We start from the raw sequence: 12,228 nt of genomic DNA, 5'->3' as shown, positions 1-12,228 counted from the left end.
CCAGACTCGGGGAATTCCCCTTGGTGCAGGGCGCCATTGACTGTACGCATGTGGCTTTGCGGGCCCCTCTGGAGCATGGCGAGCAGTATCGCAACAGGAAGGGCTACCATTCTCTGAATGTGCAGCTGGTCTGTGACCACAAGCAGCGCATCATGGCAGTCAATGCCAGCTTCCCAGGCAGCAGCCACGATGCCTTTATCCTGCGGCAGAGTACTGTGCATGACATGTTCCAGGCACAGCCTCCCCCAAGAGGATGGCTACTCGGGGACAAAGGCTATCCTTTGTGCACCTGGCTCATGACCCCGCTCCGCGCGCCCAGGACCGCTGCTGAAGAGGCCTACAACGAGAGCCATCAAACCACCCGCAACATCATCGAGCTAACTATTGGGGTCCTCAAGCAGCGGTTCCGCTGCCCTGATCGCTCCGGAGGAGCTCTCCAGTATTCGCCGGACCGGGTCTCCCAATTTGTGGTGGTTTGCAGCATGCTACACAACCTGGCTATCCGCAGGACTCAGGCACTGCCACCTGACGTTGGACCAGCACCTCAGGAGGAGGAGCAGGAGGAGCATGAGGAGGAGGAGGAGGAGGAGCAGGAGTACGTTCCCAGGAGGGAGTGACCAGGGCCAAGGGCCGCACGGCGCCACCTTATTACACAGTACTTCTAAGCCCCCTGTCAGGGAATGGCCAGGGGCCATGAGGGAAGATGAATGCAGCCGCTCCGCAACCCCTCAGCCGGCGAAGCCAACAAACACTAAGAAGAATAACCATGGAGACTGCATGAATAAAGATAATTTTTTATTACACAAAAATGAAAAGCCCTTCCCACATGAATCCCCAAAAACAATAAATGGGCCCCACAAAAAGCCCAACAAACGACTCACTCCCACAAACTGGGGAGGAGTCACTCCACCTTTCTTCAAACCGGGCCTCAACGTCGGCCTAACGCAAAAAATAAGCCCTCCAACAACACAACCATGGGCAAAATAAAGATGGCCACCGCCATATAAAAGGAAAGCTACGCACACCCTCTACTGAGTGGCCCGCGAGGGCGAGACCTTGCCCAGCCTTTTGCCTCCCCTGCCCGGCCTGCTGCTCCTTCGCAAGCTCTGCCCAGTGGCTGCTGCGAGGCTGGGGGAAGGTGCCTGAGGCTCAGATGCCCTTCCGCCAGATGCCGCTGGGGGTGCCGCTGGGGGGCGGCCTACACGGCGTTTGGGCCTCGAGGGGCTGTCTGCTGAGTGGCGCACCCGAGCCTGGCCACCATCAGCTGCAGCCGCTTGCCCTTGATGCCCCAGTGGGGGAATGGCGGCGACGGATGGCGCAATGTGGGCCAGCTGGCGTGTGGGATGCGCTGGCTGGTGCTGTGGCACGGTGGCACTCGGCCGGGCCCGCACTGCAGGATCCGCAACAATCAGCCGAGGGGCGGCTTGCTGGGATGGTCCAGCGCGGCGGCTGCCCTGGCGATGCCTGCCTGAGACAGCGCGTGTGGCAGCAGTGAGTGCCCCTGTGGTCCTGGTGTGCGCGCGCATCACAGCCGTCAGGGTCTTGACGGCATCAGTCAGCATGCGGCCACTTGCGGCAGTTGGTGCCCCGAACTCGCGCACACTGGTCGCCAGCGACTTGATGGCCTCAGGCATGCGCCCCACCACGCTCATGAGCTCCGTGTGGCGCCGGTCCGAGCCCTCGGCCATCTTATCCAGCTTCCGCACCTCCTCTGAGGTGAAGGTGTCCGGACTGGAGTCGCGACTCTCCCGCTGGGGAGGAGGGGGCCGAACTAGGGGACCCTTGCCGCGTTGGTGGCGGCGAGTGTGCCGAACAGCAGCACTCCCCTCTGATCCTTCCCCCCTTTAGGGGGAAGGCCGCGGGCCACGCGCACGGCTCCTGGGTGGCTGGACGCCACTGGTCCCAGAAGCTGCATTGCCCTGCGACAGTTCCTCCAGGCACTCGTCCAGTGAGGAGGTGTCAAGCATTTCCTCCTCTCCTGCGGGACGTGACTGTTCCCCCGAAGGTCCGGCTTGCTCCTCCTCCTCCTCCTGGTCGGAGGTGCTGTCACTGGCAGCTTCAGGGTCCTGGTCGTCACCAGCTGAAAGCAGGAATGCACAAGAGTAGCTTCAGAGTGAGGAGACAGCGTCAGCGAGGGAGTTAGGACTGGTGGCATTCAGCGCATTGGTGGGACAGTGGCAAAGGAGGTAGCTCGGATGGGCCAGTGCGATGCGAGAGGGCCAAAAGGCGAGGTCCTTACCATTGCCGGGCAGTGGAGGGTCGGATACTCCGCACGCTGTGGGGACAATCACACGGGCTCCCATGAGCACACACATGCGCTCCTCCAGCCGAGTGAGCTTCTGCAGCTTGGCACGGCCACCCCTGGCACGCGCCTGGTGATTAAACGCTACTTTAGCCTGCAAGAGAAAGGACGGGCTGTAAGTGCGCAGTGAAGCCCTGATGTAGTGTGCACTGCCTCCCATGGTGGAATAGCGTGGACAGAGTGAAGCCCTGGTGTAGTGTGCACTGCCTCCCATGGTGGAATAGCGTGGACAGAGTGAAGCCCTGATGTAGTGTGCACTGCCTCCCATGGTGGAACAGCTTGGACAAAGTGTAGAGTGCCGAATGGCCATGTGATGCTCATGACTGTCCCAATGCTGCTGGCTGAGGGCTGGCCAATAGGACTTTCAGCTCCCTTTGCCCATCATGTCAGGTGTACATGCAAGAATGAGGAGGAGACTGGAAAGGCTACTCACCTTCACAATCCTGGTCAGATCGTTGTATTTTTTACGGCATTGTTTGTGGGTCCTGGGGGCATCGCCAGTGAACGTCACCCTCTGGGCGATCTGCTTCCAGGCTTTGGTGTAGTCATGGTGGGTTGGATTCCTCCCTCTCTCTGGGAACAAGATCTTGCGCGTCACCTCCAGAGCTGTGACCATTATGTCCAGATCACCCTCTGAGAAGCGCAGGGCACGCTGACGGGCCTTCTCTGGCGTTGCCATGACTCCCTGGGGCTGAGCAGCAGTGTTGAGGCCTCTTTGCAAGGCTGCAGCATGCAGGGCGTGGCAGCAGACCAATTCGTCCCTTCCCCCTTTAAGAGCTGGTCGGCGCCACGGGGTCTGCTGTCAGTCCAAAAATGACCGCACCCGCGCTGCGCCCCGCCTGGGCGCTATCCCTCTGGACCGCCGGCTTAGCGCCTAAAGATAGGAGTGGAACGCCTCTTTTAGCGCTCCACCAACCTCTTAGGGCGAAGCCACTGAATTTCCGGCAACGGGGCGCTACTTTAGGGCGGGCGCTAAGGTTAGCGCCCCAAAACTGTCTATACTGAAAATCTAGCCCCATGTTTCCAATTTCAGAAGATTTTCCACAACAAGCAACCATTTGTCTCCAAGTGGGGTTGGTAATTTATGAAAAGAAAAGAAAGACTCACATTTATTTTGCACCTTTCATGACCACCGGACGTCCCAAAGTGCTTTACAGCCAATGAAGTACTTTTTGAAGTCTAGTCACTGTTGTAATGTAGTAAACGCGGCAGCCAATTTGCGCTCAGCAAACCCTCACAAACAGCAATGTGATATTGACCAGGTACTCTGTTTTAGTGATATTGAGGGTTAATTATTGGCTCGGACACTGGGGTTAACTCCCCTGCTCTTCTTCAAAATGGTGCCATAGAATTTTTTACATTGAGAGAGCGGACGGGGCCTCGGTTTAACATCTCATCCAAAAGACGGCACCTCCGACAGTGCAGCACTCCCTCAGTACTGCACTGGAGTGTCAACCTAGATTTTTGTGCTCAAGTCTCTGGAGTGGGACTTGAAGCCACAACCTTCTGACTCAATGGCAAGGGTGTTACCCACTGAGCCATAGAATTGTATGAACATTCTTGTATTGTGGGGTCCACTTTTATTAGCAACTGAGCTCAGGCTGGCCAAACCCATTCATATACAACATATGCAGTCAGCAGACAGATAAGGCCTCCATCCATCAGTCTGGGTTGGACTACAACCACTGCCTTAACCCAATTCCCTGATTGTAATATATGTACGAAAGTGGTACTGGCGCAATTTCATGGAATTCTCATTGCTCACCTGGATGGGTGAAACAGCAACAACACTCGAAGTTGACACCATCCAGGACAGAGCAGTCAGCTTGATTGGTGCCCGTATCACTGGATTCAATGTCTGCCCGCCACCACTGGTGCACCATGGCTGCAGCATGTTTTATCTACAGAATGCACTGCAGCAAGCTTACTTTAACAGCACCTCCCAACCCTGCCACCTCTACTGCCAAAAATGACAACAGCAGCAAGATCATGGGAACATCATCACTCTCCAATTTCCCCTTCAAGTCACACACCATTCTGACTTGTACATAGAGAAAACTTTGTGCTATCTGGCACCGATGGGACCGAGCTGTTGCCGTCCCATCAAAACTGCTGGACAAACCAGCGCTAATGTTGAAACATACGGAGATTTTGAGCTCCGTATCTGGCAACAAACCCTGTTGCTTAGCAACAGCTTCTAAACAGTCAGCCGTACCTTGCAAGCGTCTCTGTAGCTTAGCAACAGCTTCAGCGAGACCTTGCAGAGCCTGACTGGTGAAAAAAAAGCAACGAAAAGAAAAAAAACCTAACGAAACGGCTCCTGATTTTTGCTGGTGGCTCGAGCATTCCAGACAGTTAACCTCCGGATAAACCAAAGTTTCCTGTATATCGCCATTCCTTCATCATTACTGGCTCAAAATCCTGGAATTCCCAACCTAATACCATTGTGGGAACATCATCAGCACAAAGGTTCAAGAAGGCCTACCACCACCTTCTCCGTACAATGAATGCAGTCTTGCCAAGTGTCACCCACATCCTGAGAACAAACTAAAATAAAATGTTTGAGCTTTGTCATGTAAGGGAAGCCCTGTCATTTCTGAGAGCTGTAGAAAGCTGTTTTTTTAAATAACAGAAAAAAAAACTTTCCAATATTTATCCAATTCCCTTTTATATGATATTGTAGTCTCTGCATCAATCGCCACTTGCAGCAAAGCATTCTTTGCTCTAATAATCCTCTATGAAAATATTTTTTCTAACATCCCCCCTTCAGTCTTCTAATATATTGAATTGTATCCCCTTGTTATTGATTTGCTAATTAAGGAAAACAAACCACTTAACTTCTCAAAACCTTTCACATTAGGAAATCTCTGGTAGATTCCCCCTTAGTCTTCGCTGAATCAGTAAAATCAATCCAGTTTTTCAGGCCTTTCTTCATAACTCTAATCCCTCGTTGATATTATCCTAGTGAATCTCTGCTGTTTTTCTATGGCTCTAATACATTTCCTATAATAGGTGCCCAGAACTTCTCCCAATACTGAAGCTGTAGTCCAACCTATGCCTTCTATGAATTCAATATCACTTTCTTGGGTTTAAGTTCAAGGCTCCATGTCTAATACCCAAAATTCCATTTTCTTTTTAACATTTTTCTACTTGCACTAACATTTTTAAAGATTTATGTATTTGCATCTTTAAATCTCTCCTTTTCTCCATTCATTATCTTATCCTTGAGGAGCTCCTCCATGCTCCACAGAAATTCTAAAAAAGTTAACGCAGCTTTTTGTGAGTGTTTTCCAGCGGTCCCTGTAAGAACCGTTAGTTAGGCCACAGGATCTCTGGAAAATTTGAGTCGATTCACTCAATTGATGACAAATAGCAAGCAGAGTCCTAAAACATTTTTTTTACTCATTCATGGGATGTGGGCGTCGCTGGCAAGGCCAGCATTTATTGCCGACCCCTAATTGCGCTTGAGAAAGTGGTGGTGAGCCACCTTCTTGAACAGCTGCAGTCCATGTGGTGAAGGTATTCCCACAGTGCTGTGAGGGAGGGAGTTCCAGGATTTTGACCCCACGACGATGAAGGAACGGCAATATACTTCCAAGTCAGGATGGTGTGTGACTTGGAGGGGAACTTGGTGATGGTGGTGTTCCCATGCACCTACTGCTCTTATCCTTCTAGGTGGTAGAGCTTGCGGGTTTGGGAGGTGCTGCCGAAGAAGCCTTGGCAAGTTGCTGCAGTGCATCTTGGAGATGGTATACACTGCAACCATGGTGCACCGATGGTGGAGGGAGTGAATGTTTAAGGTGGCTGATGGGGGTACCAATCAAGCGGGCTGCTTTGTCCTGGATGGCGTCGAGCTTCTTCAGTGTTGTTGGAGCTGCACTCATCCAGGCAAGTGGAGAGTATTCCATCACACTCCTTACTTGTGCCTTGTAGATGGTGGAAAGGCTTTGGGGAGTCAGAAGGTGGGACACTCGCCACAGAATGCCTAGCCTCTGACCTGCTCTTGTTGCCACAGTATTTATGTGGCTGGTCCAGTTAAGTTTCTTGCCAATGGTGACCCCCACCATTCACGACTGGATGTGGCAGGACTGCAGAGCTTTGATCTGATCCATTGATTGTGGGATCACTTAGCTCTGTCTATAGCATGCTGCTTCTGTTTTTTAGCATGCATGTAGTAGTCCTGTGTTGCAGCTTCCCCAGGTTGGCACCTCATTTTTAGGCATGCCTGTTGCTGCTCTTCTACACTCCTTATTGAACCAGGGTTGATCCCCTGGATTGATTGTTATGGTAGAGTGAGGGATATGCCGGGCCATGAGATTGCAGATTGTGGTGGAATACAATTCTGCTGCTTGTTGGAGATAGTCATTGCCTGGCACTTGAGTGGCGCAAATATTACCTGCCACTTGTCAGCCCAAGCCTGAACGTTGTCCAGGCCTTGTTGCATGCGGGCATGGACTGCTTTATTATCTGAGGAGTTGCAAATGGCACTGAACACTGTGCAGTCATCAGCGAACATCCCCACTTCTGACCTTATGATGGAGGGAAGGTTATTGATGAAGCAGCTGAAGATGGTTGGGCCTAGGACACTGCGCTGAGGAACTCCTGCAGCGATGTCCTGGGTGTGATGATTGACCTTCAACCACCACAACCATCTTCCTTTGTGCTAGGTAATTGGCCGGGTTGGATTTGTCCTACTTTTTGTGGACAGGACATACCTGGGCAGTGTTCCACATTGTCAGATAGATACCAGTGTTGTAGCTGTACTGGAACAGCTTGGCTAGAGGCATGGCTAGTTCTGGAGCACAAGTCTTCAGCACGATAGCCGGGATGTTGTCGGGGCCCATAGCCTTTGCTGTATCCAGTGCGCTCAGCTGTTTCTTGATATCATGTGGCGTGAATCAAATTGGCAGAAGACTGGCGTCTATGATTGTGGGGACCAGAGGAGGAGGCTGATATGGATCATCCACTCGGCACATTTGGCTGAAGATGGTTGCAAATGCTTCAGCCTTGTCTTTTGCACTCACGTGCTGGGCTCCGCCATCATTGAGATGGGGATATTCATGGAGCCTCCTCCTTTCATTAGTTGTTTGATGGTCCACCACCATTGACGACTGGGTGTGGCAGGACTGCAGAGCTTTGATCTGATCTGTTGATTGTGGGATCTCTTAGCCTTGTCTATAGCATGCTGCTTCTGTTTTTTAGCATGCATGTAGTCCTGTGTTGCAGCTTTCCCAGGTTGGCACCTCATTTTTAGGCTGTGATGCTCTTCTACACTCCTTATTGAATCAGGGTTAATCCCATGGGTTGATGGTAACGGTAGAGTGGGCCATGAGGTTACAGATTGTGGTGGAATACAATTCTGCTGCTGATGATGGCCCACAGCACCTCATGGATGCCCAGTTTTGAGCTGCTAGATCTGTTCTGAATCTATCCCATTTAGCACGGTGGTAGTGCCACACAACACGATGGAGGGTGTCCTCAGTGTGAAGATGGGAATTCGTCTCCACAATAACTGTGCGGTGGTCACTGCTACCAGTGCTGTCATGGACAGATGCACCTGCGACAGGTAGATTGGTGAGGACAAGGTCAAGTAGGTTTTTCTCTTATGTTGGTTCTCTCACCACCTATCGCAGGCCCAGTCTGGCAGCTATGTCCTTCAGGGCTCAGCCAGCTCGGTCAGTAGTGGTGCTACCGGCCACTCTTGGTGATGGACATTGAAGTCCCCCGCCCAGTATACATTCTGTGCCCTTGCTACTCTCAGTGCTGCTTCCAAGTGGTGCTCAACAATGGAGGAGTACTGATTAATCAGCTGAGGGAGGGCAGTAGGTGATAATCAGCAGGAGGTTTCCTTGCCCATGCTTGACCTGAAGCCATGAGACGTCCTGGGGTCCAGAGTCAATGTTGAAGACTCCCAGGGCCACTCCTTCCCGACTGTATACCACTGTGCCACCACCCCTGGTGGGTCTGTCCTGCCGGTAGGACAGGACATACCCAGGGATGATGATGGAAGAGTTTGGGACATTGGCGGAAAGCTACGATTCTGTGAGTATGGTTATGGGAGGCTGTTGCTTGACTAGTCTGTGGGACAGCTCACCCAATTTTGGCACAGATGTTGGTGAGGAGGACTTTGCAGGGTCGACTGGGCTGGGTGTGCTGTAGTTGTGTCTGTATCCGATGCCGAGTTCGATGCCGGGTGGCCTGTCTGGTTTTATTCTTATTATTGTTTTTCGTAGCGGTTTTTTACAACTGAGTGGCTTGCTAGGCCATTTCAGAGGGCAGTTAAGAGTCAACCATGTTGCTGTGGGTCTGGAGGAAGGCGCCGAACACCTCGTGTCTCTTCGCCGGGAGCAAGCGGAAGCCAAGCACATCAACCCAAGCAACCCACCCACCCCTTCAACCACAGTCTGCCCATCTGTGACAGAGACTGTAGGTCCCGCATTGGACTCATCAGTCACCTGAGAACTCATTTTTAATGTGGAAGCAAGTCATCCTCGGTTCCGAGGGACTGCCTAAGAAGAAGAGAAGGGCCTGGAGTCATATATAGGATGGCAGATTTCCTTCCCTAAAGGACATTAGTGAACCAGATGAGTTTTTACAACAATCCGATAGTTTCATGGTCACCATTACTGGTACTAGCTTTCTTTCCCCCAGATTTATTTAATTAACTAAATTTAAATTTCCCAGCTGCCGTGGTGGGATTTGAACTTTGAATCATTTAGCCAAGTCTCTGGATTGCTAGTCCAGTAACATAACCACTATGCTACCGTTCCCAGCATTAGGCCCCTGATTTTCATATTCAAGGTGCCCAATGCTTGTTTTCAGGTGGGTGCCCTGAACTGTTTGAAGTCGCCAGCTTGCAATTTGGTAGCCAGCACACTTTTGTGGGAGTTCAGGCATGAGAAAGCACAACCCAAAATTGGACCCTCAACACAAATTTTTCACCCAAAAACCAGATCGATAGGACCAATTTCTCCCTAAAATGTCCCAGTACGGACCACTATTGCACACTGCTACCTACATCCTGTCATTCTGACAAACACACATAGAGGTAAATGTAAAAACTTACATCCGTCCAAGTGGAGGCCAGTGTGCCTCACCACAATGGGTGGACGGGGCTCCACTGACATGTTGGGTGCTGTCTGAGTCGGAGGAGCAGGAATTCCTGGCTTCGGGGGGCCCTTCCCTTCTGCCTCATAGGGGATGGACAGGACAAGACAAACAGGAAATTCCTAGATACAAAGGACAGCTGGCGCAACTAGATGTCCACCATTTTCAGGGGTTCCACCGACTGGTCTCCCATATTATGGGAGACTGGCGGAACCCCTGAGGAATTTCAAGACCAATTTCTTTCTGACAATCAATTTAACGTCTGACAACACCTTTGATATAAATTCTCCTTAGGCTATAATAAACTTCAAAGTAATTGACACCAATGGGAGATTTTTGTTCTATTGAATATAAATGTACTAGTTTGATGGCAGAGCAATATATATTAATCATAAATACTTTAGAGCCCAGTTATTGCTTTTCCAAATTAATACAGCTTGAAGAATGTAATAAATTATGAGTGGCACAGCAGTTGAGTGAAAAGCATACATATGATTATTGGAGAAATCAACTGAACTGTCCGCTTCAGCTCCTGAAAAACGTTCACGCTACCAGCCTTGACTCTTAGCAACCTCTGCAGTTGGCCACCTCAGACTATACCCAGAAATGCAGAACCTTGGTGTACTTGGTGTTGTTGTGTCTGTATCCGATGCCGAGTTCGATGCCGGGTGGTCCGTCCGGTTTTATTCTTATTGTTGTTTTTCGTAGCAGTTTTTTACAACTGCATGGCTTGCTAGGCCATTTCAGAGGGCAGTTAAGAGTCAACCACATTGCTGTGGGTCTGGAGGAAGGCGCCGAACACCTCGAGTCTCTTCGCCGGGAGCAAGCGGAAGCCAAGCACATCAACCCAAGCACCCCACCCACCGTACTGGGACATTTTAGGGAGAAATTGGTCCTATCGATCTGGTTTTTGGGTGAAATTTTTGTATTGAGGGTCCAATTTTGGGTCGTGCTTTCTTGTGCTTGAACTCCCGCAAACGTGCGCTGGCTACCAAATCAACCCCGAGCTGAGCTTTCTCCCCACATCCAATCTATCAGGAAGACCACTTTCTTTCACCTGCATAGCATTGCATACCTCAGCCCCTACCTCTCCCTCGCTGCTGAAGGAAACATTATCTACGTCTATATTATCACGAAGCTTGATTTATTCACCGACTACAACTTATCTAAAATGCCACAGACTGCCTCTCTACCTCACCAAGCCCTATGCCTCCACCACCCCTGTGCTTGCCAAGATCTACACTTTGTTTTATTGTGACCCACAGGGGGAAAAAAGCAGCATAGACCAAATTACTGAAGCAACAGGACAGGCACTGTGGATGATCCTGCATCCAAACTGGATTTGTGAATGATAATAATAGGGTCACATTGACAGAGCCAGGGAAGAAATGAAGTTTTATTTCCTATAAAAGCTGGATTCTGGATAAATGAATTTAATCTTATCCCTGTATGTTATGAAATGTCATTTTATAACTGATATAAGTGAAAATGTAATGGTGGTTTGAAAGCACAGGTGTGGCACAGCAAGCACAAATCTCTTTAGTCTGGCTTGGATGCATTTATTCTCTGGTTAATTTGAGACACTCTGGTGATGATTTTCATCTGCTTACTGCACAGTTCATGCTGAAAATTGGGGTGGTTGACAGACGAAAATTAAAAAAGTAATGCCTCTCACGGACTGGCCACCTGACTTGATTTTCGAGCTGGCCTCGAAATGGGAGGCTAGCACTCCCGCCCGAAACAATATATCAATTGGCTTCCTACGGTGGTTCTAGGACCAATGGGCAGAGTGCGAACCACACACACTCCGTCTATTGGTATGAGGCATTGAGCGGCCGATCCAATTGTCCTCGAAGGATTGCAGGCTTCGCAATAAAGATTTTTTATAAGGATAGCTGTGGGGCCAGGAGGATCTAGAATGCTCCTTTTGGTCTCACAAAAGTCTTCCACCCAACCGCCAGCCCGTCGGTGATCCCCCCCACCCCCACCCCACCGCCAGCCCATCGGTGCTCCCCCCCGCCCCACCCCACCCCACCGCCAGCCCGTCAGTGCTCCCCACCCCCACCCCAACCCCACCCCACCGCCAGCCCATCGGTGCTCCCCCCCACCCCACCGCCAGCCCGTCAGTGCTCCCCACCCCCACCCCACCGCCAGCCTGTCCGTGCTCCCCCCCAACCCCACCGCACCCCACCGCCAGCCCGTCGGTGCTCCCCCATCCGCCCCCCACCCCCACCTCACCCCACCTCCACCCCACCGCCAGCCCGTCGGTGCTCCCCCGTCAGCCCCCCACCCCCACCTCACCCCACCCCCACCCCACCGCCAGCCCGTCGGTGCTCCACCCCGCCCCACCCCCACCCCACCGCCAGCCCATCGGTGCTCCCCCTTCCGCCCCCCACCCCCACCTCACCCCACCCCACCCCCATCCCACCTCCAGCCCGTCGGTGCTCTCCCCCCCCGACCCACCCCCACCCCACCCCACCCTGTCGGTGCTCCCCACCCTACCACACCCCACCGCCAGCCCATCGGTGCTCCCCCGTCCGCCCCCCACCCCCACCCCACCGCCAGCCCGTTGGTGATCCCCCGTCCGACCCCCACCTCACCCCACCCCACCCCCACCCGACCCCTACCCCGTTGGTGCTCCCCTGTCCGCCCCCCACCCCCACCCCACCTCCAGCCCGTCGGTGCTCCCCCCTCCGCCTCCACCCCCACCCCACCACACCCTGTTGGTGCACCCCACCACACACCACCTCACCACCAGCCCATCGGTGCTCTCCCCCGCTAACCCCACCCCCAGCCCACCCCGTCGGTGCTCCCCACCG

This window comes from Somniosus microcephalus, chromosome 6 (assembly GCF_052327205.1).
Source record: "Somniosus microcephalus isolate GS21.2 chromosome 6, FLI_Smic_1.0, whole genome shotgun sequence".
NCBI lineage: Eukaryota > Metazoa > Chordata > Chondrichthyes > Squaliformes > Somniosidae > Somniosus > Somniosus microcephalus.
Note: the sequence above shows the minus strand (reverse complement) of the source record.